The 25,394-nt window shown below is 39.5% G+C and overlaps 1 protein-coding gene and 1 pseudogene across 2 annotated transcripts in view; both read right to left on the minus strand.

The window, feature by feature from the left end:
• The window catches only part of Il12rb2 (interleukin 12 receptor, beta 2), a 90,308-nt gene extending 76,020 nt beyond the window's left edge, over positions 1–14,288 (minus strand). The window contains exon 1 of one of the 2 annotated variants that reach the window (XM_006505617.4): positions 13,993–14,288. The gene's annotated coding sequence lies outside the window, so the exon portion shown is untranslated. The remainder of the gene's footprint in view (positions 1–13,992) is intronic. The other variant, NM_008354.4, reaches the window with a different exon arrangement.
• Positions 22,412–23,336, minus strand: Gm8574 (predicted gene 8574; annotated as a pseudogene).

Consider the following 25,394-nt stretch of genomic DNA (forward strand, 5'->3'; position numbering starts at 1 on the left):
ATTCATGTTAAGCACGTTCAGAATCTGCAGAACCACAACCTTCCAGAACAACTCAAGCACTATTGATTCCTCATATTATTAAGACTGAAAACTGGGAAACTGAAGCATCATCACCACTTTATGCCTCCCATCTCAGTGAACCATCTTGGGGATGAGCAGAAGCTAAGAATGGGCTGGGTATCTCATTGTGTTCAGGCTGCTGAGGCTTGGCACAAAATGGCAGAATGAGAGTCCAAAAAGAAAACCCAGAAGTTGCAGCTCAGTTTCAGTGGAGATGCCAAAATTTTGGAGATGCTAGTACCATGGAGTGATGACAAAGGGCTGGAAAAAAGTTTTCCAAGCAAAAGAAGCAAGCTATGTTAGCCATTCTAATATTTAATAAAATAGACTTTAAACCAAAATTAATCAAAAGAGACATGGAAGGGCACCATACTCATCAAAGGAGAAATCTGTCAAGATGATATCTCAATTCTGAATAGCTGTGGCCCAAGAAGGGTACCTGAATTTGTAGACAAAACATTGCTAAACATCGTTAAAGCTTAAATTACACGTTGAAGCATACACATTAATAGTGGGAGACTTCAACACACCATTCTTAGCAACTAAAAGGTCATCCAGGTGAAATCTAAACAGAGACCATATAGTAGGTCACAAAGAAAATTCCAACAGATATAATAATGCCTTGTATTATATCAGACCACCATGGATTAAAGCTGGACTTCAACAACAACAGAAACCCAAGAAAGCCTACATACTCCTGGAAACGGAACAATTCTCTACTCAACGATCTCTGGGTTAAAGAAGGAATAGGAAAGAAATTAAAGAATATTTAGAATTCAATGAAAATGAAAGCATAACATACTCAAATTTATGGGACACAATGAAAGCAGTGCTAAAAGAAAAGCCCATAGCACTAAGTACCTCCATAGAGAAAATATAAAGTTATATCAGCAATTTAAAAGTATATCTAAAAACTCTAGGGAAAAAAGAAGCAAGTACACAAAAGAGGAGTAAAAGATACAGGGATGAAATTAATCAGTGAGAGATTGAGAAAACCATACAAAGAATCAATGAAAACAAAAGCTATTTTTTTTTTGAGAAAATCAGTAAGATGGACAAACCCTTAGCTAAAGTAACCAAAAGACAGAGAGACAATATTCAAATAAACAAAATTAGAAATGAAAAAGAAGACGTAACAGACACTGAGGAAATTCAAAGAATCATTAGGTCTTACATCCAAAGTCTATACTCCACAAAATTGGAAGATTTTAATAAATGGATGATTTTCTAGATGGATACCAATTACCAAAGTTAAATCAAGATCACGAAAACTATCTAAATAACCCTATAGCCATAAGGAAATATAAGCAGTTATTAAAAGCTCCCAATGGGGGGAAAAAGCCCAGGGACAGATGGGCTTAGTTTAGAATTCTACCAGATTTGCAAAGAAGAGCTAATACCAATTTTCCTTAAACTATTCCACAAAATGGAAACAGAAGGAATGCTGCCAGATGTGGAGAACTTTTGGTGTCACTTCTAGGAAATTGGTAAGGATATTTGGTTTATAATTCCTTGTAACTGTTCCTTTTTAAGATACCGCTAATTCTCAAAATTTACAACTATCTATGCAAACACAACTCAATTTGAGAGAACATACATTTCCTTACTGTACTAGCTGGTTTTGTGTCAACTTGACACAGCTGGAGTTATCACAGAAAGGAGCTTCAGTTGAGGAAATGCCTCCATGAGATCCAACTGTAAGGCATTTCCTTAATTAGTGATCAAGGGGGAAAGGCCCCTTGTGGATGGGACCATCTCTGGGCTGGTAGTCTTGGGTTCTATAAGAGAGCAGGCTGAGCAAGCCAGGGGAGGCAAGCCAGTAAAGAACATCCCTCCATGGCCTCTGCATCAGCTCCTGCTTCCTGACCTGCTTGAGTTCCAGTCCTGACTTCCTTGGTGATGAACAGCAGTATGGAAGTGTAAGCCGAATAAACCCTTTCCTCCCCAACTTGCTTCTTGGTCATGATGTTTGTTCAGGAATAGAAACCCTGACTAAGACACTTACTTTATAGGACATTTAAGAGCTCATACTGGATTGCCTGGAGTGAGAGCAAGGCCACAGCAGACTTGTTTAACAGGCAGATTATAGTCCTTACACAGGAACAATTAGCTAAACAATCTCATTCTTTACATCATCAAAATAGTAGTAGCTTGAGACAACAATTTGGTATTTCTAGAGAATGTGCACCTCAAGTTGTAAAGACTTGTCCTCAGTGTCCTCAGTTTCTACCTGTGCCACATAATGGTGTTAATCCTCGAGGACTCATACCTAGTAAATTATCACGAATAGATGTTACTCATATTTCTGATTTTGGAAAATTAAAATATGTGCATGTGACTATTGATACTTTCTCGGGCTTTCTTGTTGCAGCTTTAACAGGAGAAGCAACTAAAAATGTAATTACTCATTGCTTATGTTATTTCTCTGTGCTGGATGTTGCAAATCAGATTAAAACAGATAATGGAACTGGCTATTGCAATTGAACATTTGAGACATTCTGTTGACAATTTAATATTACCCATACTACTGAGATTCCTTATAATCCTCAAGGACAAGGTATTGTTAAATGGGCCCATGGAACTTTAAAATAATATCTTCATAAAATAAAAAAGGGAGAATTATATCTCTGTACTCTACGAAACTATTTAAATCATGCCCTTTTTATTTTAAATTTGGGTGTTCATAAGCAAACAGTTACTGAGCATTTTTGGCATCCTCACACTTGGATTACATATGCTTTAGTGAAATGGAAGGATTCTATTATAAGCCAATGGCATGGACCCGACTCTGTACTCATATGGGGACAAGGTCATGTTTGCATTTTTTACAGGCGGAAAATGGAGCACAGTGGCTGCCAGAAAGGCTGGTGCAACAAATGAAACAATCCCATCTTCCTGATGATTCCCTTATTGATGACGATGATAGTTCCTGTATGCACAGAAGTCTACCGAGCCTATGTTCCTGATCCCCCAGTGATACATCTAGCAGTGTGTTCCAGAGCAGAGATTCTTGTGACCAGTAACAATACTCAACTTCTTCAATCTTCTTGGACAAAGGAGTCAACTAATAATAAGACCATGACTTTCAATGTATTTTGTGATGGGATTCCTGTTTGTTTTGTAAAGAATAGTATGAATGATAGGTGTATTTCTGTGTTCACTCAAATTTGGAAGAGAAATGTTTCACAAACTGTAAGTCAAAGCAAAGAGATGAGTATCCCTAAATATTATGAGGGATCTGCCTCTGATCCTCATGAGATACAACCTTGATGGTCTGAACCCACAGAGAATGTGGACCTGGCATCTAACAAAACTGTTAGATGGAAAGAATGTTATAACCCCTATGTGACTCAGACGCATGCAGAGACCCACAGCCAAACAGTGGGTGGAGCTTGGGGTCTGTTAGAATTGGAAGAAGAAGGATTGAGGCCCCAAAGGGGATATGAACTGCACAGAAAGACCAACAGAATCAACTAACCTGGACCCTTGAGACTCTCAGAGACTGAACCACCATCGAAGCCTATTAACGTATATATTTCTCAAACTATATAACACATGAAATAAATCTAAATAAAGTCAAATAGCAGGAAAGACAATGACCCAACTACATATCTTTTGCCACCAAGTGATTACATCTAGTTGAGTTGTTGGCCAAAGGGTCTCCATGAACATTCTCAAGCAATCCAGGCCAAGGCTGGCTCTCCACAAACTGATGGTAAGGCTCGATTGCTGAAGATAACACTAACATATCTTATTGAACAAGGAGAAAGTGAGATGGTGCCAAGCTAGAGACTTTACCCCTATTGATTAGTATTCAGAGAACTAGAAAGTATTCTGCATGATACCAGAGGAGAAAGGTAAACAACAACCCAGTTACAAATTCTACCCTCTACCAATGTGACCTGTCTGCAAGATATTCTGATGCAACAAGGGAGTAAATGTTATGACAATACCCAGCCACTCTCTGATAAGGCCTGTGGAACTCATGCCCAAAACTGCTTGGCTGACCAAGAACCTGAAAGTAGATAGGCCATGGACCCCGGGGAAAACAATGCAGTGTATTTTTGCTAAGGGAATACAACAATAAAATTACTCCTAATGCCGTTTGGTATACCCGTAGATCAGTGCCTTGCACAGCCATCATCAGAGAACGTTTCTCTTTCAGTAGGTGGAACCTAATCCAGAGACCTACAACTGGATGCCTTTAGCAAACCCGTCCCTTCAGGAAAAGGGAGTTATGAGGAAGAGGAGGTAAAAGATTGTAAAGCCAGAGGTGCTGGAGGACAGTAAAGCAAACCAGGCACAGCAGGACTGATACCACACATGAAATCAGAGACTGTGGCACCATATACAGGGCCATTACAGGTTCAAGCCAGACAGGGTTCCAGTGCTAGGACGGGGAAGTGGACACCCTTCCAATCCCTACCCAAGAAACTATCCTCAATTGACTCCTGTTAACAAAGGACAAATTCATCTCCTCCAGTGGGTACATAAAGGTAGGCCTCATGCCCAGTAGAAAATGGCTGACACAAAATGAATTCAATTGTGTTTATGTAGATTTATATATATATATTATTTTGTTCGAGAATTTAAAAAATCTCTCTGGTCTTTTGCTCTTACGTTATGGCTTCTGATTTCATGTATTATGTTTTGTTTTGTTTTATATGTATGTGTTTCTTGTGCTTTCTCATTGTCTTTTTTCTGTTTAATTTTTTTTTTTAAAATTTGGCTGTTTGTTTCTTGAACAGACAGAAAAGGAAGGCCCTGAACTAGAGGGATGGAAAGAGTGGGGAGGATCTGGGAGGAGATGAGGGAGGGGAAGTTGTGATCAAAATATACTGTATACATTTTTAATTAAAAAAAGAAAAAGATGAGACAGTCTTCACCCTGCTTCTTAAAGCCGATGGGATTCTCACTGCTGTGCTTCCTGTGACAGGAGAGGCAGTGTCCTTGGCAGGTCTTGATAGAACATAATGTATACATATAAAGATATGACATGTAAGACAGTCTACATAATATATAGATAAATGGTACCTTTAGGCTTATATAACACACTGAAGTAAACATAAGCACTGATATTCTCTGAACACCAGGAGAAAGCAGTTCCATTTATGAGAAGTTCAAATCCTTTGACAACCTTCAAGTAAATGAGGTGTCTTCCAATAAAATGAAACCTCCTACAGGCTGTAAACATCCTTCACACAGCCACCTCTAAGGTCAATATCAAAACTTCAATTCTGTCAGTAATCACAGGATGAAAGACTGTCCGTGACTCATCTCGCCTCAGCTTCCAGCCACTGAAAACCCTTGAGGTTTGGTCTGTTGCTATGCACTGTAATGCTAAATTCTGTACTGGGAGGCCTAATTGCCTACCAGTGAATATCCAGCTTTTGTTGTGTAAACCTTGTTCCTTAATTTAAAACTATTGGTTAAATAAAAATGGCTACATCCAATTACTGGAGGAATCAGGTAGGTGGTTTTGGAGTTACTTGGTTGGGAGAAGAGAAGGCAAGGAGAGGGGAAGAAGGATGAGGGAGAGACAAGGAAGCCTTCATGAGGGAAGGTGGATGATGAGCACATGGCCAGGAGAAACGGCAAGTCTCTGGGGTACACCGCTGGGGAAATAGCCCGGTCAGCAGATAGAAAGTTGGATTAGGAGTTACCCCCAGTAATTGTCAAAGCCACATAAAATAACCATAGACCGAGTCTTCTTCATTCATAAGCTAGATGGGGTAAGTTTAAATTGGTTCAACTGCAGAAAATAATGTCTCAGAGGGAAGTCAGTGCAGGACCCCAGGTAGCACCACCCAGCGAGGCAGGAAAGCGCAGCAGCTATGGCAGCCAGTCTCTGCCCAGTCACCCGAGAGACAAGCACAAAACAGGCAGCTTCTCTCAAGCTGTCCTTGAGCAGAATATGAAAACAAAACAAAACAAACAAAAACCAAAATAAACAGAAAAAAAACCCCAAACCCCCAAACCCCAGGACTTCCACTGTGGCTAATTTCACCTAGATAGGAACACATTGCATGTCCACATTTGTTTTCCTTTATAGCACTGTGATGTGTTGAAGGGAAAACGTGGTCTGGTGAGAAAATAAGGCTAGTATAATTTACTCTGCTGTGGGCCACTATGTGTGAGAGCCTCATTTCCTCCTCCCATAGTTGGCATTAGTAATGTCCGCTCAAACAAAATTGTTATGAAGACTTAATGTGTTAGTGTATCAGGCCCATGCCAACTCCTAGAACCAAGTAAGCTGTCCACTGAGGGCACTGTTTCGTTTCTCTCAGTGCTGGGTTGTGCTGCTTTCTGAATCACTGTCAGTGTACTGGACAAGGGAAAGTATTGTATGTTAGGGGTTAGAAAAAGGCCTTTCAAATATTGACAGGTAACTGTATGAGCTGCTTTCTGTTCCACCTCCTCCACCTTCTTGATAGGTGACATTTTTGTTCACTACAGAACTATCAATGTTGCTTAGGAATGTGCACTGGGCTTGCTGTATTACAAAGTCATGCTGTAAATTAACAGTATAGTAAAGGAAGCTCAATATAAGAAATAAAAACAAAAAACAAACAAAAAATCCCTCAAAATACAAGGTTTGAATGTTTAAAAGAATACAAACATTTCTGTGTTATTGGCTTCTAAAAAAATTGAGACATGGTCTTATGAAATACAAGATTTTATCTATCTCTCTATCTCTTTATCTATCATATCTATCTATCATATTTATCTATCATATCTACCTACCTTATCTACGTATCATATCTATCATATCTATCTATCTGTCTATCTATCTATCTATCTGTCTATCTGTCTATCTGTCTGTCTGTCTGTCTATCTGTCTATCTATCTATCTATCTATCTATTTATCTATCTATCTATCTATTGATCTATCACCATCATCCTCACCCTTGTCATCTATTTATCTATGTGCGTGTGCACCATGGCAAGTGTGTGGAGGACAGAGGTCCAAGTGTGGAAGTAGGTTCTCCTCTCTCACTTTTGGGTCTTAGGGATTGAACTCAGGTTGTCATGCTTGTTGGCAAGTTCCTTAACCCACTGGGCCAGCTCTTCAGTCCCAATTCTGAACTTTTTTGTCTTACCTCCCACTTCCATGTGCTAGGAGTAAAGGTCTGAACCACCACGTCATACTCCTAAGATTTCCTAATAATCAAAATCATAGAACTTTCACAAGACTAATATTTAAATAGCTTAAGAAAAAAAAGAAGGGGAAGACAATGAGAAATCTTAGCATGATAATATGTCAGTAAATTGTAATATCCAAATAATTAGAAAAATATGCTCATAAAAGGAGGGGGTTAGAAAGGAAAATCAGGTCAAAAGTTTTTTCATAATAAAGATTAATAATTTTTTTTGTATGACATGTGTTCAGTTCCAAGATGTTTCCAGATTAAAATAATTTTTGCCAACATTAAAATGATCAAACTGGGGCTGTAGACATGGTTCAGCAGTTAAGAACACTGGCTGCTTATAGAGGTTTGATTCCCAGCATCCACGTGGCTCTAGTTCCAGGGGAGCTGACACCCTCTTTCGGTCTCCACAGGCACAAGGCATGGAAATGATGCACAGACATACATGCAGGCAAAACATCCATACACAAAAAATAATAAAGTAATAAGAATGGTCAACTCACAAGATGAAAAGAGAAATCACAGATAGGACTATATTCATGCTGTGAATGATCTGCCTTCAACTCTTCTTCTCAGTCCACCTCACACCTCCTGAATACACTACCCAAAAGCTTTGGACTTTCTTTTTTTTTTTGTTTTTTTTTGTTTTTGTTTTTGTTTTGTTTTTGTTTTTGTTTTTGTTTTTGTTTTTTCGAGACAGGGTTTCTCTGTATAGCCTTGGCTGTCCTGGAACTCACTTTATAGACCAGGCTGGCCTCGAACTCAGAAGTCCGCCTGCCTCTGCCTCCCAAGTGCTGGGATTAAAGGTGTGTGCCACCACGCCCAGCCAGCTTTGGACTTTCTAAAGGCATCTGATACTTGTCTTTAAATATTTGCAGATGCGGAGGTTCAGACCTTAATAGTGCAAAGTTTTCTCTAGTTGCTACTGAAAAAAAAAATCCTCTGGGTGATGAGAGCAGAGTCTTTCTATGACATGAACCAGAAATTGCCATTCCCTGTGTCCTCTTTGCTTGAGTCTAAAAGGCTTTTTACAAATAGTGGGGGTTTGCTTTAGCATCTTGCTTCACCTCTGCTGGGCCATCAATAGGTTGGTGAAAATTTCCTGCTAGAAACTGGTCCCAGCCTGTGCAGCCACATCCAAGTTTGCAATTTGTATGTGGTTCCTGTCTCTTACCAGGCAAAAGCTGGACACCTGAGAGAATCATCTTTGTTGTGTTCTTGGTTGTCACAGAGATATTGCTTTAAAGAGCTGATCTGGCCTCATTTCTCCTGCAATAGTTACTGTTTGATGCACTCTTTGAGCCTTTTGGGAAGGGTGTGTAGGCCTGCAGTGTTTGAGGAGTGTTTGAGGAGGGTGGTCTGCTACAAACGCCTGATAGTTGACTTCTGGGATACCCCAATATCTATTCTTTTAGATTCTTTGAGAACTTTTAATATGGCTTTACAAGCTTTAGTCAGACTTTTTAGCTAAGTAAAATTGAGAGAGCTAGCCTTCCCTATTTTCTTTTGGAGTTAGTAGCAGTTTCACGTAGCTATCTACCATTCTTCGGGATTTTCTCTTCCTACCCAGAAGCTGAAGCAAAGTCAGCCCCGGATTCCTGCTCTCCTCACTGTGAGTGTTTGCAGTTCTGTGGCTTGTCTTAGCTTTTTTGCTTGAGTTTAGGAAACTCCTTTATATTTGTTTTTGTTTGCTTATTTTCAGCCCTTTTAGGATCTCTTTATCATTTAGTCTAAAAAAGAAAAAACACAAACAAACAACCAACCAAACAACCAAAAACTTGCCAGATTCATTCCCAGGATACACAGATGGCTTACCACATACAAGTTAATACATGTAATATAGCATATTAATGGAATCAGGACAGAAATTACTTGATCATTTCAACAGATAAAGAAAAAGGCATTTGACAAAATCCAACATCCCTTCATGATAAAAGCCTTGAAGAAATTAGGAATGGAAGGAACATATTTCAACAGAATAAAGGCCATACAACAAAACTATTGCCTACACTAGGCTAAGGGAGAAAAACTCAAAGCACGTCCTCTAGGAGCAGGAACAAGTCAAGGGTGTTTTCTTTTTCCAGTCTTACTCAATAAGGCATTTAAAGTCTTAGCTAGTGGGATAAGATATGAGAAGGAGATAACAGGGAAACAAGTAAGGCAAGGAGTCAAGGTACACTTGTTTGCAGAAGACATCTTTCTATATGTTCAAGAAGTTAGCTGGATGTGATGGTTGTAGCACTGGTGAGGCAGAGGCAGGCCAGTATGTGTGAGTTAGAGGTGAGCCTGGTCTCTACACGGCAGTTCCAGCCCAGTCAGTACTGCATAGTGAGGCCTTGTCTCAAGCAAGCAAGTAAGCAAGCAAGGAAGCAAGCAAGCCAGCCAGCCAGCCAGCCAGCCAGCCAGCCAGCCAGCCAGCCAGCCAGCAAGCCTAAAGACTCTATCAGAAAACTCAGAACTGATAAACACTTTTAGCAACATTGCAGGATACAAAATGAACATACAAAACCAGCAGCCTTCCTACATATCAATGACAAACATGCAGACAAAGAAATTAGAGAAAGAATTCAGCGTGCGCTGGCACACACACACACACACACACACACACACACACACACACACACACACACACACACACACACAGACATATGCTAAAATAAACAAACCAAAAAATTAGAATAAGTCCACAAAATGAAGCGAATGATCTCTTCAACAAAAATGGAAAAACACAAGACGGGCGTGGTGGCACACGCCTTTAATCCCAGCACTAGGGAGGCAGAGGCAGGTGGATTTCTGAGTTCAAGGCCAGCCTGGTCTACAAAGTGAGTTCCAGGACAGCCAGGGCTATACAGAGAAACCCTGTCTCAACCCCCCCCCCCCAAGGAAAAACACTCAAGAAACAGTAGAAAATATGCCATGTTCATGGCTTGGAAGAATTAATATTGTGAGGATAGCGGCACTTCCAAAAGCAAGAAGCCCAGATTAAATGAAGCTACCAACAAAGTTTTAGTGACCTTCTTCTTAGAACAGAAAATACAATCTTAAAATTGGTTTGCAAACACAGAAGATCCCAGATAACCAAAGAAGTCCAGAGCAAAAGAAAAATGCTAGACATATCACATACCTGATTTGAAGTCATGCTACAGGACAATGATAACTAAACAGCTGTACTCACACAAAACAGTCATGATCTATGGAACTAGAGACACAGATTCTAACTCACGCAGCTACAGGTACCCTTTTCTTAAGCCAAGAATGCTAAAAATGTGGAAAAGATAGCCTCTTCATCCAAAAGTTCTGCAGACCCTAGATATCTACACACTGAAGAATGAAACTAGAATTTGTACAAAAATCACCTCCAAACAAACCCAAGGCCTGAATGAAAGACCAGAAATCCTAAAACCCTTAAGGAAAAAGTAAGACTCATCCTTTAAGACATAGGCACGGACAGGGACTTCCTCAACTGGAGTCTAGGCATGCAAGAAATAACACTATCGATAAACAACCTAATGAATAAAAAATTAATCAGGTGAAGAGGCAGTCTACAGTAATCTTTGTCAATTAGATACTAAGCAGAGGATTAGTATGTAGAACATACAAGATTAAGCAAAACAAAACAAAACACATAAATAATGAGAAATCAAAGAACCTAATCAATAGATGGGATATTGAAAAGAACAGAGAGCTCTGAAAAGATGAAGTGAATACAGCTACCGAGCATGCAAAAGTGTCCAACAACAACAAAAGGCAAATAAAAATCACACTGAAATTCCACCATCACTGAGTCAGGATGGTATAAGAAAATAAACAATGACACAAGGAGAGCTAGCAAGCAGTTCAGAGGTAAAAGTGCTTGTTGTACAAGCCTGAGAACCTTAGTTTGATTCTTGGATCCCAAAGAGGAAGGAAACAGTCAAGGCTTACCTGTTCCCCCTGACATGTGGCAGGTATGTACATGGGTACACACAAGCATATACTACTACTATTACTTATAATAATAACAAATTGTAAATGACCAAACTAGGTAAGGTGGAACAGACTTGTAGCTTCAGCACTCAGGAAGCTGAACCTGGAAGATCACTACAGCCCAGGAGTTCAAGGCCAGTGTGGAAAACACAGCAAGAAGTTCACCTTAAAAAAAGAGTGAAACAAATCGAGCAAAATAGAAGAAAGAAAACAAAAAACTCAAAGAATACAAAACAAAGAACAAAGAAAGATGACTGAAAATAAAACCAAAGCAATTAACATTTACTGAGAAAATTAAATCATGAGGCTGGGGAAATGCCTTAGTGGTTAGGGGTGGGAACTGCTCTCGAAGAGCCCCTGAGGTCAGTTCCCAGCACCCATGTCAGGCAGTTTACAACAACTTCGAATTCTAGTTCCAGGGCTTCTGCACACACACACACACACACACACACACACACACACACAAACACACACACACTTAAAAACAATAAAAATAAATAATTTTAAAAAAGAACATGAAATCAGCTGCAAGCTGTTTTTTCCTTACTTTATTCCACAGGGCTTTTTTTGGATACCCCAGTGCTAAATCCCACTGTGTGGCCAGTGTGTGGAGGCAGAGTCAGGGGGAGCATGTAGGCATTGGTTTATCTCTCTCTTGAGCTTTGGGAAGTCCCACAGGTTTGCTTCATCTTGTGACATCATCCTCTGCCTTTCCATAAAGTGAGAGGATCTTAAGACTGATAGCCATCCCACCAGGTTTCTCATATAAATAGAGAATGCCACTGAAGTTTCTGATCTAATAACCTACATGTCAACATCTCTGCCTGGCATTTACTTAATGAATGCCTTTTCTAGATGTTGTAATAAGGAAACAGACTCTGATTAATCTGAACTTGATCATCTTTTCTGGCCTTTGTTAACAAGTTTTCACTACACAGAGCATATAACTTAGTTGTTAATCTTAATTGCTCTACTACACAAGGGAACTAGCAGCATTTCTGCACCGAGGTGACATTTGCTATGATAAGGTGACACAGGAAACTTAGGAGCAGACTTAGAGTCAGACTAGAGTTATGTTCCAAGCTTTTCCTTCATCCCTCCATCACTCTAGGTGCCTGCTAGCCTAACAGCAGTTCTTACGCTGCCCATTGCAATTCTTTTTTTTTTAATATTTTTTTTATTACGTATTTTCCTCAATTACATTTCCAATGCTATCCCAAAAGTCCCCCATACCCTCCACCCCCCCCCCCCATTTCCCTACCCACCCACTCCCATTTTTTTGGCCCTGGCATTCCCCTGTACTGGGGCATATAAAGTTTGCATGTCCAATGGGCCTCTCTTTCCAGTGATGGCCGACTAGGCCATCTTTTGATACATATGCAGCTAGAGTCAAGAGCTCTGGGGTACTGGTTAGTTCATAATGTTGTTCCACCTATAGGGTTGCAGATCCCTTTAGCTCCTTGGGTGCTTTCTCTAGCTTCTCCATTGGGAGCCCTGTGATCCATCCAATAGCTGACTGTGAGCATTGCCCATTGCAATTCTAAAGGGACTAGTCTACACACCTCATTTATTTTCAATGAGCCTCAGTGTTCCCTTGTCAATGCCACAACGTAGCTAACCTGAAGTTGGATGGTGTCTGCTCTTATCATTCAAACCTGATCTTTGAAAAGTGCCCCCTGAGCAGCTAGGTCAGTCAAGAACTTTGCAGAAGACCGGGAAAAGACGTTTCAGTATCAGCTGACAATTCTCACTGTGTGGCTTATCCACGGAATAAGAAATAAAATGGTCCCTGTGCCACAAGACCATTGTGGGGTTAAAATGAGATGCTCTTAAGCACTGTACCGAGCATACAGCAAGCGCTCAGTAGATAACGCTCCTATTCCCATGCTGAAAAGAAAAAGAACACCATTCCATTTTTTCAAGGTCATAGTTAAAACTTAGGTAGGTAGCCTTTAAGCATCATCTAGTTCCACTGAAACATTAATTTGATTAAAACAAGGTATATTGTTATACCTTTGACATACTATGATATATGTTGATATACTTTGATATAAGTATCTCTAATTATAACTTTAAAGGAATGAAGTGGGGTTTCTATTGGCTATAGTGCCCACCAAGTGTAGTGAGAAAAACGGATGTTCAATTCTTATTTCTATCTTAAAAACAACAACAAATGCTGTTTCCCTGTGCAGAGTACTAGAAACTTCCAACAGCAAAGGAAACCAGATCTCCTCTGTGATTTGGTGGTTACATATTGAAAGCAGTGACGGCAACAATTTGCTAGAGAACAAGCCAGGTGCAACAGCAAGAAAGAGAGCCCAATACTGAGAAATTATTTGCAACACTTACTGTTCTAAGATTCTTCTCTCCTAAAGTCAGGCTGAAGTTCAGTTTGCCATCCTATCTAACCACGGAGACATTTAAGAGCCATGAGGAGTTTATCAGAGTATACTCCATGCCTAACAAATGGATTGCTGAGGATTCATTGAATCAGGCGTGGGGGATGCACAGGAAAAGGGGGACTACACCCATTCCTCACCGATGGAGAATGGGAATCCAATCTCTCCCCCCTCCTCCCTCTAACTTCCACTTTTAAAACAGCACTTCATTCTGTAACAAGAAGTGATCCCGTGCTTCAGTGTGGGCCTAGGCATAATTGGCCCTAAGGTGTGGCTCCCCACCTTTCTACATCTTGGTCGAGGGCACCTACCACTATCCTCATCCCAGGGAAGCCTGTGGGGCTCAGTCTGAGGACCAGTCAGTGCCCACGGGTGAAGGGAAGTCAGTCACTGGACCTCAGAGCCCCGGTTCTCCTTACCGGGTTCCTCTGCGCTCGCCCAAGTGCCTCCACTCACCAGAGCTCTTCCCGCGCACAGGACGCAGAGAGGGATCCTGGCACCCGCTAGCCTAGCGCAGCGCCATCGCTGGAGTCCACGCGGCAGTGTGGACCTCCGGTGCAGTGGCCATGACAAGTGTCCAGGCAGAGGTGCCCGGCCCTCGGGGAAGTCCCTTCTGCGCTCTCACCACGCCCGCCACTAGCCGCAGAGGGAGGGTTTAAAACTAAGTGAGAAAGGAACCAAGGCGTGTGACCCCAGTTGCCAGCACCCAGCGTGCTTAGTGCGGTTCTGAGAAAAAAGGGAACTTGCCCAGTGCAGGAGGCGTGTGCCACAAAATGACAAGGCTGACGCGCTAAACAACTCACTTACCAACTCATTAACTAGCATCTCAGTTATTTAAAGGTGACTTTAAGGACATATAAAACGGAAAGTGGACTTGAAACAAACAAAACACACTGGAGAAACTATTTTTTATCTGTGTTCACACTGACAGTTCAACATGCTTAACTAAACCTTTTCTTTCCCTCATTATAAGCAGATAAACATAATACAATTTCATTAGCACATGCGTTGCTGCTGTTCCGTTATCCCCGCATTGTCCCCCGGCTCCCCATGCCACCAGCTAGATTTAGACCCCAGCTTTTCTGCCTCCTAATTTGCCAGGCGTTAAAATGTGGAAAAGTGCATATGTAGAATACACAACTTGCAAATAGATTGTGCCACATGTAATTTACATTCGCTAATAAGTTATTATGCAAGAACTACAAAAAGCTTTAAAATTTCAGATCAACACTCCTTTGTAACAAGATGGCTCAGAGCTGTGGAAATCCTTGGTATAGCAAAGTTAGCTGAATTGTCTTAGTCAAAAGTAAATAATGTAAATCAGATGTACTGCCTCTCTCCGGTAATCTTAGGCAGGAGGGCTTTAGTAAATTCCAGGCCCACTTGAGCTATGGAGATAGGATTAAGTCACTAATTATTTTTAGAGTAACAAATATTTCAAATTTGCGATTTTTCTGTAATATAAGATTATTCACAATATGCTACTTAATTTTTTTCTGCAAAATATTTAAAAGCCCAAATTTATGGGTTTAGTGGTGACAGCAAAGTAATATATACACCAAGTGAGAATAAGCTAAATAAATAATGAGTAAATAAATACATAGTAGCCTCTGGTTAGTTGAAAGGACAGCTGGTGATATCAGAGATGATATGATATTAAAGATATAGTGGTCAAATATGAATGATAACTTTGTGCACTCTATGGGTTAGGTTATTTTTCAATAGCTTCATTTAGCTTATTAACTATTCATTTATGCATATAATAAAAAGCAGCTGAACATATATTAGAACTGGTTTTGAAAATCCCTTTTTATTTTCTGAAGGCGTATACAGTCTAAAATACTGAAAGACCACTGGTTACAAACCTCCATCTATATAGGACCTTACCTCACTACTACCAGATGCTAATTGCTTTAAATATTCCTGAGACACTTCATTTACCTTACGGCCTAAGATGTGAAAGTTTAAGAGTCAGGTTTAAATTTGATTGTGAAGCAAGAACATCAGCTATTGAGAATACAGCCTTCTTTGGTTTTTATATTTCTCCAGAGGCAAATCAATAAGGTGGTCTCTCTTCCATAACGTAGAAGAATGTTTTCAGTCTATGTCTGTCAATTAATTTAGAATTCAGGTCAACTAAGCACTTGTGCCAAAAGCTATGCATAAGAGTGATCCTCTCATGCCACTCCGTAGGTTTTCAGTTCCTAGAGCACAGGAGTGCCGTGCCCGTGCCATGTCTGCCCTCCTGCCTCTAGCACTGCTGTACTGGAGGGCACAAGGTGGGGAGCTCACTAAAGTTTTATCGAGTTGAATTAGCTCTTTTCAAAAAGAGCTCATTCTCTTTGGAATGAAACAATTTCTAGGTATTTAGAATTTTCAAAACTTTCAACAGAGTTAAAAAGTTGTTGAAGAACTACACTATTCTTAGCGAGTCTGTGACCATTTCACCAGGGCAGAACTTCTATGTCTCTCCCTCCATTCTCCTCCTCCTCCTCCCCTTTGAAGGTGGCTGCTTGTTTAGTTAGAGAGAAAAGAGAGGCTTGCTTGTGTGCTTCCTAAAAAGCAAGACTAAGACAGTGGAGGCAGTTCATGTAAGGCAACAGAAGCCCAACACGTCATCCAAAATGTCAGCCTGTGCCTGTGATGAAACTCAGCTAAGTTCATAACCACAGTGGCACTCACAGAGGCTTTTCTAGGAAACGGCTCAGTTTCCATTTCTGACGTGCTTTTATTCCTTCAAATCTTGCTTCACCATTGACACTCTGAATGTCCATACTTGACATTCTAAGAGTAACTGAGATGTCCTCTGCTTAAAGTGCCCCAGATAAATATTAACAGGTGGTTGTCAACATGGAGATTGCAAATATAAGATAGTGATGCTACTAATTAAACTTGGCAAGAAGGTGTGGTAGTTTGAATAAGATTGCTCCATAGGGAACCAACATTCAAATGTATAAGCCTATGCGGACCTTCTCATTCAAACCATCATAACTTGTGTCAACATAAGTTTAACATTTTACATACAAAGAGACCCAGATCTAAAATTAACCACTCTCTTTGTTGCCTTGATTTCAGTAACTTTTATTTTTAACAATATTCTCTAAATTATTGGTTTCACTTACCACTCCAATAATGTTAAATCAAATATAACTCCTTAATATGCTTGTGGTATCAAATGTTGAAAAGGAAACACACACACACACACACACACACACACACACACACACACACACGTATATATACACACATATAATCTTACATTATGCATATATGAAGGATCTTAGAGCCTAATAAATCCTGGTCTTAAAATATAGTCAAAACTTCTTTTAAATTCATTTTTATATGATTGTTGTTGTTTTTGGAGACAGGGTTTCTTTAGGTAGCCTTGGTTGTCCTGGAAATAGTTCTGCTGATCAGGTTGGCCTCGAACTCACAGAGATCCTCTTGTTTCTGACTCCTGAGTGCTAGGTTAAATGTGTGTGCCACCACAGCCAGCTTATTTTATTTTTTAATGATTTATTTATTTCTATTTTATGTACATTGTTGTTTTGCCTGTATGCATATCTGGATGAGGTTGTTGAATCTCCTGGTACTGGAGTGACAGAGAGTCACAGTGAGCTGCTTTGTTGGTGCTGGAAATTGGACCCAAGTCATCTGGAAGAACTGCCATGGCTTTTAACTGCTGAACTATCTCTCCACTCCTGTCTCTTTTCCTCTCCCTCTTCCTCTCTTCCTCTCCCTTTCTCCCTCACACTCTCTCCTTCTCCTTCTCCACCTTATCATCTCTCTCCACTCCCTCTCTTTCTCCTTCCCTCTCTTCCTTCCTCTATTTATTTTCTCTCATACATACTGACCCATTTCCTCTCCCTTCACTCTTCCCAGTGCCCTTCTTTTCTCCCCAGACCCACTCCCCTCCTTTTCCCTTCAGAAAAGAGCAGGCCTCCCAGGGATATCAACCAAGCACAGCATAATAAGTTACAATAAGACTAGGCACAAACCCTCATATCAAGGCTGAACAAGGAGACCCAGAAGGAGGAAGAGGGTCCCAAGAGCAGGCAAAAGCTTCAGAGACACACCTACTCCCATTGTTAAAAGTCCCATGAAAACACCAAGCTAACAACCATAACATATATGCAGAACTACCACAGACCCAAGCAGTCTCTGTGATTGCTGTTTCTGTCTCTGTGAGGTCCTATGAACCTTGTTTAGTTGATTCTATGGACCATGTTCTGGTATCCTCAACCACTTTGGTTCCTACAATTCTTCCACCCTCTCTTTCCCTGGGTTTCTCGAGCTACAAGGGGAGGGACACAATGACATCTCCAATTTGGACTCTCTCTCAGTCTAATGTTTGGCTCTGAGTCTCTGAATCTGCTTCTGTCAGCTTCTGGATGAAGCCTCTCTGATGAAGACTAGGCTAGGCACCAATCTATGAGTATTGCAGAATATCATTAGGAATCATTTTATTGATTATATTTTCCATCCTAGTCTCTGGGATATCCATCATCTGATTCCTAGTCATCCAGGCTTCCACTTATTAGTGGTCCTCAAATTAAACTAGTCATTGGTTGATGGTTGTCAACTTGACTACATCTAGAATAAACTACAATTTGGAAATGGAGGGCACATCTGTGATCCAGATCTTGATGCATAGTGACCATGAAAAGTTTAGACCCAAGCAAGGTACTATATGCCTTTATCTCAGGAGTCAGAAACAAGCACATATGTGTTCAAGGCCAACTTGGCACAAAGCAAGTTCCAAATACAGATGTGGTGGTAAATACCTTTAGTCTGGGTCCTTCTGCTGGAAGCCTACATAATGGCAATGGAAAAAGGAAGTGTTCATTCTTCTTTGTCTTCTTGCACTGACTTGCTAACACATCTGTTGAAACTTACTTCCTCCGGATTCCAGTTTATACAGAAGACGTGCTGAAACAGCCTTGTGGGACTGAGCAATTACTAGATTCTTGGATTTTCCATTCACAGGTACCTATTGTTGGGTTAGTTGGACTGCAGACCATAAATCATTCCAGTAATTTCCCTTAATATATAGAGACATTCTCTAAGTTCTGTGACTCTAGAGAACCTAGACTAATACAGTTAGCCACTCTCTCAAGTTTTGTAGCTCCATTGTGTATACTGTGTTATGCCTGCCCGCCTCATCTTTCAGGCAGCAGCATAGAGTGCAGATCAAAGATTTGTGCTGGGTTGATGCCCCAGTCCCACCACTGGAAGCCCTGCCTGGTTACAGAAGATGGCTGGTTCAGGCTCCATATCCTGCATTACTAGGAGTCTTCGATAGGGTCATCCTCGTAGAATCCTTGGAGTTTCTACTGCCCTACACTTCCACAGAGCCTCCAGTTTCCCTCCAATGCCAATTGCCTTTCCCCTTACTCTCTCTCTCTATCCTTTCCCACAATCTGATCCTTTTTGTTCCTATTCTCACCTGCCCTCAGACCACCTGCAAAATCTATTCTATTTCTTCTTCCAAGGAGATCCATTCATCCCTGTTAGAGTTCTCCTTGTTACTTAGCTTTTCCGGGTCTGTGGATTGTAGCATGATTGTCATTTACTTAACAGCGAATACCCACTTGTGAGTACATACCATGTTTGTCTTTCTGGATCTGGGTTACCTCACTCAAGATGATCTTTTCTAGTTCTGTCCACTTAGTTGCAAATTTCATGATGTTGTTGTTTTTAGTAGCTGAGTAATATTCCATTGTATAAATATTTCACATTTTCTTTATCCATTCTTCTGTTGAGGGACATCTAGGTGCTTTCCAGTTTCAGGCTATTATGAATAAACCTGCTATGAAAACATCTGAGCATGTATCTTGGTGGTAAGACTGAGCATTATTTGGGTAGATGACCAACAATGGTGTAGCTTGGTCTTGAGGTAGTTCAATTCCCAGTTTTCTGAGGAACTTCTGTATTGATTTCCATAGTGGTTTTATAAATTTGCACCCATACCAGCAACAAAGAAGTGTTCATCTTGCTCCACATCCTCACCAGCAGGAGCTGTCACTTGTGTTACTGATCTTAACCATTCTGAAAGAAGTAAGATGAAATCTCAAAGTAGTTTTGATTTACATTTCCCTGATAGAAACATTTTTAAGTGTTTCTTAGCCATGTGAGAATCCTCTTTTTAGATAGGTATCCCTTTTTTTAAAAATTTGGATTATTTGGTTTGTTGGTGTTTAGTTTCTTAAATTTTTCATGTATTTTGGGTATTAGCCCTCTCTGGGATGTGGAGTGGGTGAAAATCTTTTCCTATCCTATAGGCTGCCATTTTGTCCCATTGACAGTGTCCTTTGCCTTTTAGAAGCTTCTCACTTTCATGACATTCCATTTATTAACTGTTGATCTTAGTGCCTGTTCTATCAGTGTTCTGTTCAGAAAGTTGTCTCCTGTGCCAACATATTCAAAAATATTCCCTACTTTCTCTATCAGATTCAGTGTATCTGGTTTTATGATGAAGTCTTTGATCCATTTGGACTTGAGTTATGCCCGGGGTATGTGTGTGTATGAATAAATATGTATCTATTTGCATTCTTCAACAGGCAGACATCCAGTTAAAACAGGGCCAACTGTAGAAGGTACATTCTTTTTTGTTTCTTTTTCCCCCACTGTGTCTTTCTGGCTCCTTTTATTAAAACAAACGAACAAACAAGTAAACAAACAAACAAGTGTCCATAGGTGTGTAGATTTGTGTCTGGGTTTTTGATTAGATTTAATTGATCATTGTGTCTGTTTTTAGGGTAATGTCATGTGATTTTTACTGTTATAGCTCTGTAGTACAGCTTTGAAATCAGGGATAGTGGTACTTCTGGAAGTTCTTTTATTGTTCAGGATTGTTTTAGTTATCCTGCATTTGTGTGTGTGTGTGTTTCCATATGAAGGTAAAAACTATCCTTTTAATATATGTGTAGAGTTGCATTGGATTTTTTCCCATAATTATTATTATTTTATTATAATGATAAGACAAATGATTTTTTATTTCAGTATTATACTCATACAGGGGAAAACAATACCTCATCTATTAGAAATGCTATAAGATTTTCTATGCTTTCTATAACTAACCATGCCCAATTTTAAAGAAAAAACTTGTACTAAATTTTAGAGCACTTACACACAGTATTTAATGTTAGTAATAAAAATGATATTATTCTACTTCTTGCTATTTAACACTAACAAGACTAACTGCTGAAAACCTGCACTATAACCATAAGTAGATTCTCTCATCAATATGATGGTCTTGACATCTTAATATATTATATTCACTTTAAGTCTATTTAGTAAATAAAAGCAAATGAGGATTAGCAAAGGATTCATAAAAAGGAAATACAAATAACCAATAACAATGGCATATTAACCTCACTTGTAATAAAAGGATGTAAATATAAGTGTGATATATCACTTTTTAGTTATACAGCTATCCAGTAAAAGGAAACAACAGAAACCAACAACCCATCTGCAGGTAAATCAAAGCAAGGTAATGCCTGCAGTTGGATCAAACACGACCAGCTGAAACATAAACTGCAGTTTTTCAAGAGCAATAAGGTAATACCTAAAGGTGTTTTTTTAAACCCTTTGAACCAGTCACTCCTGTCTGCAGGACATAAGAATGCCTCTCAAAATGCCACAGAATTTTACTGTAATACTGCTTAGCACTGACAAAGACAATTAAAACTCCTAATGTGGAAATGAGTACCCTATGGTAGATTTTCCTCAACGATAGTAGTGTGACATCAATGAAACTCTCTCAAACCACACCCGGTATACTGGTTTGCTGGTCTGAATATGCTTGGCCTAGGCAATGGCACTATCAGGTGTGGATTTTTGGAATAGGTCTGGTCTTGTTGGAGGAAGTGTGTCACTGTGGGGATGGGCTTGGCTTTGAGACCCTCCTTCTAACCACTTGCGAGCCAGTCTTCTCCTAGCTTCTTTTGGAACAAGAGATACAACTCTCAGCTCCTGGGCCATGCCTGCCTAGACGCTACCATGTTTCCCGGCATAATGATAATGGACTGAACCTCTGAACCTGTAAGCCAGCCCCAATTAAATGCTGTCCTTTATAAGAGCTGCCATGGTTGTGGTGTCTGTTCACAGCAATGAAACCCTAACTAAGACAACAGACTTAGTTTTCCTCCCCAATAATTTACTTTTGAGAGTGGTTTAAAAAAATTGAGATACATCTGAGTTGATGGAATCTTGGGGGGGGATAATTTATCAAGATAAAACAAATGTTACAACTTTATGAAGATATAAGCCTGGAAGTTTCAACAGCAGTTTGTGTTACTGCACTCAAGGCAAAATGAGTGTCGTAATGCTGACACCTTAAACCTCGTGCTATGTGCCAAACAAAGGTCATATCAGACAGTAACTTAGAACCAGTAAGTTTATGCAGCAGAAATAGTTATGAAAGGCAGGTGTATTTTCTTATAACTACAAAACATATGTTCCCACTTTTAGAAAAGCAAACATGGATTAATTTGCAACACAAGTCTCTGGAAAGATAACAGAAATTTTAGAGTTCTCTGAAAAACAAGGTGAAATGCTTGCCTTCAGCACATTTACACTTTATCTTTTCTTTCTAAGATGCACATTTATCCTTGGGAGAGTCTGTCATTGTTTCTATTAATTATGGTTCTGGGAGGAAGAAGTGAACATACTCAATGGAGCCAATAGAGCCACTGAACTGGAAATCTGCTCTTAGAATGTGTGTCTCTAAAAATGCTTTGTTAAATAAAATTTGATCACATCAGGCAATTTATTTCAGTGAATACACACGATTACTCCTTTTCATTTATTTTCCTTACTAAGAGAATCCTATCATGGCTTGGTACCATTTTGTATTAGAATTTCTTCTGTGAAGCTAAAACAGTCCAAAAATGAAGGATACTCAGGTGTCATAGGAATAGCAGATGCTACCAAATCATTAAAATTAAGAATGGTAAACTTCCCCTGGGATACCATAGATATCATCTTGATATGAAACATTTTGATGTCTAGATCTATCAGTCTTCCTAACAGCCACCGCAACAAAATGGTGTTCATCTGTTTTGCTTTCCTCAGAGGCCCATTCTATTTCTTCTTCCCTATCCCAAATCAAACATGTTTCCTTATAAATCTGACCAATGCCCATGTTTAATGGAGACACATCAAATTCACGCCGCTGCATTTCAAATCCCAGTCCAACATCAATGGCTCTTATGAAGCTTTCTTTCAGTACCCAATGCTGGTAAAACATTGAGTCCATTCATCATTACAACTTCTGATTTCTTCCCACTCCTTTTTTGTAAACTTTCCTTTCATAGTATGAAAGAATTCTGGAATTGAACCACGACCTGGAAAACTAGTCTTCATGATATCAATGCCAACTTGTAGCTCAGGTTCTGCAGCAGGAACTGCATAAGTCCCCTTGATGAGAGATGTTAAATTTGAAATTGGGATAGGGATTCAACAAGTCTTTTGCAAGAACCGGTTTTCCCCATTTTCCCTTTGAAGTTCTCTGCAGACAGATATGATCTCAAGAGATATTCAGTTTCTCTGCAACTAATTTCCTTATTATCAGATGACCAGCCATGGCCACCTTGGCGTCACGGGCAAACACGAACTGGCTGGTGCGCTCCTCATCGGGCTAGATAGACAGCACTGCCAGAAGCCATTTGGCTCGACTTGGCAGCCAGGTACCGCAGGAGAAGGCCCAACGAACGCCCTTCATAGATGGTACCACGCACAGCCTCTTGGCAGAGAACACCATATGACCTGCTTGGACCGCTAATCCTCCCCATTGGAATTTTGACTAGGATTGTGTTGAATTTGTAGACTGCTTTTGGTAGAAAGGTCATTTTTACTATGTTGATCCTATCGATCCATGAAAGTTGGGAGAGTTTCCATCTTCTGATATCTTATTCAAGGTCCTTCTTCAAAAACTTGAAGCTTTTATCATACAAGTCTTTCACTTGCTTGGTTAGAGTTACACCAAGATATTATTTGTAACTATTATGAAGGATGTTGTTTTCTGTTTTCTCAGTTCATTTGTGTATAGGAGGGCTACTGATATTTTCAGTTAATCTTGTATCCAGCCACTTTGCTGAAGGTGTTTATCAGCTGTTCTCTAGTATATTGATTTTGGGGGTTTGCTTATGTATACTGTCATATTATTTGTAAATAGTGATACTTTGATTTTTTTCCTCTCCAATTTGTATCCCCTGAGCTCCTTCAGTTGACTTATTGCTCTATCTAGAATTTAAATACTATATTGAATAGATATGGAAAGAGTGGCCAGCCTTGCTTTGTTCCTGATTTAGTGGAATTGCTTTGAGTTTCTTTCCATTTAATGTGGTGTCAGCTACAGGCTTGTTGTAAATTGCCTTTATTATATTTTGGCATGCCCATTTTATTACTAATATCTACAAGACTTTTTTATCATAAAGGGGAGTCAGATTTTGTTGAAAGCTTTTCTGCATCTACTCATGTGACTTTTTTCTTTCAGTTGTTTATATGTTGGGTTATATTCTCTGATTTTCACATGTTAAACTATCCCTCATCTCTGGGATGAAATCTACTTGGTCATGGTGGATGATCTACTTGATGTGTTTTTGAATTTGGTTCATGAGTATTTTACTAAGTATTTTTGCATATATGTTATAAGGGAAATTGGTCTGAAATTCTCCTTATTTGCTGCATCTTTGTGTGACTTGAGTATTAAAGTAACTACAGCCTCACAAAATGGATTTGGCAATGTTTCTTCTGTTTCTATTTTTTGGAATAATTTGAAGCATATTGTCATTAGGTCATTTTAGAAAGTCTGGTAAAATTCTTTACTAAAACCATCTAGCCCAGGGCTTTTTGATTGGGAGACTTTTGATGACTGGTTTTGTTTTACCAGGAGTTATAGTTCTATTTAAATTGTTTATCTGATTTTGATTTAATGTGATTTAACTTTAGTAAGTGGAATTAATCAAGAAAATTATCCATTTGTTTTAGATTTTTAAATTTTGTGTAGTACAGGTTTTTAAAGTATAACCTAGTGATTCTTTAGATTTTCTTGTGTCTGTTGTTATCGCCCTCCTTCATGTCTGACTTTGTTAATTTGAATTTGGTTATTTCTTGCCGTCTACTCCTCTTCTGTGTGACAATTTCTTTTTGTTCTAGAGATTTCAGGTTGCTTGTTTGAGAACTCTCCAGTTTTTTTAATGTAGGCACTTAGTGCTATGAACTTTCTTTTTAGCACTGCTTTCGTGGTGCTCCATCAGTTTGGGTATGTTGTGTATTTATTTTCATTGAATTCTAGAAAGTCTTCAATTTCTGTATTTTCAGATTGATTCATTTTTCATTCAGTACAGAGTTGCCCAGTTTCCATGAGTTTCTAGGCTTCTTGTTGTTTCTGTTGTTGTGAAAACCCAACTTTAATCTGTGGTGGTCTGATAGGATTCAGGGGATTATTTCAATTTTCGTGCATCTATTGAGAGTTGGTTTGTGACCAAGTATGTGGTCAGTGTTAAAGCAAGTTCCGTAAGGTACAGAGAAGAAGGTATATTCATTTGTGTTTGGATGAAATGTTCTGTAGATATCTGTTTGGTCCATTGACTTTATAACATATGCTAGCTCCAGTATTTCTACTTAGTTTTTTGGTTATATAAGTTGTCTGTTGGTCAGAGTGGAATATTGAAGTTTCCCATTAGTATTGTGTGAGGGTCAATGCATGATTTAAACTTTAGTAATGTTTGTACAGATGTGGATGTCCTGCATTTCAGGCATAGATGTTAAGAATTGAAAGATCATCTTGTTGGATATTTTTCCTTTGATGAGTATG

Source organism: Mus musculus, chromosome 6 (genome assembly GCF_000001635.26).
Source record: "Mus musculus strain C57BL/6J chromosome 6, GRCm38.p6 C57BL/6J".
NCBI classification, from domain to species: domain Eukaryota; kingdom Metazoa; phylum Chordata; class Mammalia; order Rodentia; family Muridae; genus Mus; species Mus musculus.